The sequence below is a fragment of the Elephas maximus genome, chromosome 7 (assembly GCF_024166365.1).
Source record: "Elephas maximus indicus isolate mEleMax1 chromosome 7, mEleMax1 primary haplotype, whole genome shotgun sequence".
Lineage (NCBI taxonomy): Eukaryota > Metazoa > Chordata > Mammalia > Proboscidea > Elephantidae > Elephas > Elephas maximus.
In genome coordinates, this window is record NC_064825.1 from 56,163,056 (window position 1) to 56,168,123 (window position 5,068).

At 34.7% G+C, this 5,068-nt stretch overlaps 1 pseudogene; it reads right to left on the minus strand.

Annotated features, from left to right (window-relative positions):
• Positions 1-276: 276 nt before the first annotated feature.
• Positions 277-1,226, minus strand: LOC126079245 (olfactory receptor 52D1-like; annotated as a pseudogene).
• Positions 1,227-5,068: the final 3,842 nt, after the last annotated feature.

Here is a 5,068-nt window from a genome sequence, read left to right on the forward strand (position 1 = left end):
ATAAAAAGTCATGAGCTGAACAAGAAGATAAGTTTGTGAGAGCAAACCAGTTGCCAATGTGTACATATGATATGGAGATACCAAGAATAAATCACCTAAATTTGTCATTCTTGAAACCAGTTTTCTGAGGAGAAGAAAACATAATCAATCCTGATTATTACTTCAAGTATTATGAATAGAAAATAGATGAAACCACGATTCTGGAGAAAGGACTTACACTTTTTTTTTTTTTTCCCTATAAGGCAATGAAATGTGTTAGGAGACGAATTGGTTATATCAGGATTTGTGAGAAGTCAAAACTTGAAGGAACTGTTCTCTAATCCTCTTGGTTCTTATGCCATAGATCGTTGGATTCACCATGGGTGGAAAAAGGAGGTAGATGTTAGCCACAAAGATATGAATATGAGGAGCCACGTGGTGCCCAAACCTGTGAGTAAGGAAGGAGAAAAATGCAGGAGTATAGGCCACTAAAATCACACACACATGGGATCCACAAGTGCCCAAGGTCTTGAGCCGAGCAGCTTTGGATGGGAGATGGAAAACAGTGTAAAGATGACAACATAGGAGCATATGATTAAAATGAAATCTAAACCCCCAGTAAGGAAGGCAGCAGTCAGGCTGTATATTCTGCAGATCCTGGTCTCTGCACAAGCGAGCTTGATGAGGGCCATGAATTCACAGTAAGTGTGAGGGATGATATTAGTTCTGCAGTAGGGGAGCCACCGCAGCATGAAGGGCTGAGGACTGAAAAGCAAAATCCCACGGAAGACAACAGCCAGCCCCAAGTTCTTGATAACTCTATGTGTCAGAATAGTGGAATGTCTCAGAGGTTTGCAGATAGCTACATAGCGGTCAAAGGCCATGGCCAAGATAAACCCTGAGGCCATACTGCATAGTGAATGAATGAGAAAGACTTGTACAAGGCAGGCTTCAAAGTAGATCTCCCTGTCATGGAACCAAAAAATGCTGAGGATTTTGGGCATGGCAGTGGTGGAGATGATCAGCTCAGCCACAGAGAGCATACAGAGAAAGAAATACATGGGCTCATGCAGATTGGAATCCATTCTGATAATAAAGAGAATAGAGACATTTCCTAGGATAGCACACAGATAAACGAGACAGAAGGGCACTGATATCCATATGTGGATGGCCTCCATCCCTGGAATGCCAAGAAGAAAAAAGGCACTGGGATGGAAACTAGTATTATTTGACAATGGCATGATGAAAACTACAGGTTGTGTTTAGTTATGGAATGGTGAAAATTCTTCCATATTCATCTATCCATTAATTTACTGACTTCTTTATTTCTTAATTTGTTTAAAATACTTGATAATAGTTTCCACTGGGCATAAAATGGTGAATAACACTCAATCCTTAATTTTAGATATTAACATTTCATAGAGTAGAAACTGCTGCAAACAAATGATTAAATTCCCTTATAGTTATTACAGTAAAAGTTACATGAACAAGCTGTTATATGACCCAATAGATGGAGATCTAGTCCACTGGTCACAGGATTCATAGAGAAGCTGCTTCGTCTTGTTTTGAAGCATTCTGGACCTTTAAAATAAAGAGAAAATTCTAAATTAAAAAGTTCATAACCAGGAGACCCAAGTGCCTCCACTGAGAAGGTGAAAGAATTATTTCTGCTTGCATGCAGTGAGAGGTTGGAGTGTTCACAGGCTAGGCTTTTGTTTCTGACTGTGGTGAGGCCATCATGATACACTGTTAATTGAAAAAGAAAGTTCCTCTGTATTATAAACAGTTTTGTTGCTTAAAAAAATAAAGTCATTTTTATATACCTCTACATTGTGAAAGGTATGAACACAACCTGATCTGTTAGCAGAGCTTGGGACTTACAAATCAAGGGAAATAGGAATTTAAAATGTCTATTTATAGCAATCTCTACTGGAAAAAAAAGTTTTATTACAAACATGCATTGTGTTCCCATTTTTAAAAAAGGAATTTTTCAGTGGCTTCCCACAAATTCCAATATGTTGTGTTTTTGTTTTTATTGACTTCAAAACACTTTCAAGTGTCCTTTATTATTTCTTCTTTGATCTATGGGATTTTTTTTTTTTTTTAGAAGTGAATTAGTTTTCAAATATTTTGGGGATTTTCAAAGTATATTGTCATTGCATTTGAATTATCATAGCAGCACAATTTACTGTAGAATTTAGAATTAATTTGCCCAGAACTGTTTGTAAAATATATTAAAATGGCAACAGGGTTGTAGGATGAAGGAGGCAGAAGATTGCTACCTAAATTTCTCTTGAATATCTACCATGTCGTATCTCAGTAGCACTTGTATATTATAGTTGCACATATCATAAACTTCTTTCAAAGGAATGAGAGCTATAACAGGGACACCAAAAGTTTCTAAAACAGGGTATTATTGGCATCTATCTCCACAAGTTAAGCAGAAAGGAGTCACCCTTTTAAAATGTAGGAGTTAAGAGCTCAGCTGCTAACCAAAAGGTCCACAGTTCAAATCCACCAGCTGCCTCTGGAAACCCTATGGGGCAGTTCTACCTTGACCTATAGGATCACTATGAGTTAGAATGGACACAACAGCAACAAGTATGGTTTAAATATTTTCTAACTAGACAATATTCATTCTCTCTCAGTTAACAGCCCATTTTGCCTCCAAATAGCTCCTCTTTTCTCCATCCCTTTCCTTGAACAAGTTCAGATTGCAGTGTTCTGGGTGCTGTAATAGACACTTGCAAATTTATCAATATATAGTTAAGATCTGCCATTCTCCAGAGTTCTGCACTCAAGTTTCAGGACAGTTTATATACCAGATATTCAGTAACAGTGATAGCACATTGTATCCATACAGAAACACACAATCAAGACAAGAAAAAACAACTGCAGATACAGGAAGCAGAGGCTTGCAAAAATAAAAATTACAGTTTCAATCTCTATAATTCTAGTATGGCCAGAGAAGGTAAGTGAGAAAAAAACAGTCCATCTCAGTTAGGAAATATATAGTAGATATATTGCTTCTAAGAGCCATGTTCCTCCACACTTACTTCAGGTGTAAACTGGAAAGATTAAAAGAGTTATAGGCTCTAATGGCTAGAGGCTGGTGAAGAAGAAGAAAAAAATATCACTCAAATTTAGAGATGGTAACCACTGAGCATAAGAAGATATTTTTCATTTGAAAATGATTAAGAAAAAAGACAAAAAAATAAAATCTAAAATTATTGGATGATAAAATAGGAAGTTGGCTTTTAATATATAGGGTTCAAGGTTTATTTTGAAAAATAGCCTTAGTTCAGCAAAATAAAATATAAATTTAGAAACTATATGTTAGTATGTAAAAGGTAAGCGTAACACACCCATTAGTGTGCAATTAAAATTATTCTTCAGAACAACTCTTGAATTAAAGAATAAATCAAATTCAAAACAACACACCCTTTTGCATTATTAAATATGAGAACACTATGATATCTGCATGGCATAATCACAATCCTGAGCTTTGGTGTAGGTAACTCCATAGGCTGAATTGTCTTATTATGTGATTTCTAAAAAAGAATTATTAAGTAAAGAATCTTTGAACTTAAAAATTTTTAAAAAAGCAAACAATTTGTGAAAAAAGAAAGGGAAAAAATAAAGATAAATAAGAAAAAAAAGTGGAATCAAGCACAGCAGTAAATAACAATATGTCATTTAATATATGACATAATCAGACACAATCTTGCCAAGTTTGAGAAAAACCGTAGAGAAAAATTAAGCAAATTTAAAAATGAAATGGCCTTGGTGATAGAAACGATGCACAAGATCGCATGACAGTATTTTGCAAGCCCAACGACTTCTTCATTGAAAATACGTTTTTCAACAATATAAATGGCGACTATACACGTGGACTTCTGATGGAATACAAAGGAATCAAATCAATCACCTGCAGAAAGAAATGATGGAGAATCTCAATATCATCAGTCAGAACAAAGACAGGGGCTGACCGTGGAACAGATATTCAATTGCTCATATGCAAGTTCATGTTGAAGCCGAAGAAAATTAAGACAAGTCCAGGAGAGCCAAAGTATGACCTTGAGTATAGCCCACCTGAATTTAGAGACCATCTCAAGGAAAATTTTAAGCATTGAACACTAAAGACCAAAGACCAGATGAGTTGTGGGATAACATCACATAGGAAGAAAGCAAAATGTCATTAAAAACACAGAAAAGAGTTAAAGACAAAAATGGATGTCAGAAGAGACTCTGAAGGTTACTCTTGAACATAGAGTAGCTAAAGCGAAAGGAAGAAAGATAATGAGTTGAACAAATTTCAAAAGGCTGCTTGAGAAGACAAAGTAAAGTTGCTATTATAACTTTTTTTTTTTTGTAGCCAACCTCAGCTATATTAATAATTTTAGAACTGCAGCCTCTCAGGGATTAATAAAGTGGTGCAGATGTTGCATGGTCTCCCTGTAGACCTAACAGGTACCAGAGTAGAGACTTATGAACACACGATAACCACCAAATTCCCAGAGCTATTTTGCGGAGGAGCCAAAAAGAGAGGATGGAAGCATAATGTCTTCAATGGAATCTATTTTGCTATAAAATTCTTTTCACCAAGGATATACGGGCTTGTCATAAAAATAGTTTACAAATGCATTTCTTAAACTAAATTATTTCAAATTTATGATAACATTGGCTTCATGTAACATTTTTTGACCTGGTTGAGTATACATAATTTCTACTTCCCTATGAGAAAAGACAAGGTAATAATGACCTTTATCCTATGTTACAGTTTTCATAATTATAATTTTAATGGTCACACAATATCTCAAAATTTTGTGCTAAATAATTTACATAACCATTCTCTAAAAAAAAAAAATAAAAATTTATTTTTATTTTTTATTTTATTTATTTATTTATTTTTAACCATCCTCTAGATCCTGGATATATGTGTTGTTTTCATTGTTCCACTGATAGAAAAAAAAAATGAAAATTTATTCATTATGTAATGCTATAGGAAACTAATTTCAAAGAAGGGGAAAAAAAAGTTTGGAAATCTACTGCTCTGAACATTTCTCTGCATAATAGCTTGATTTCTTAC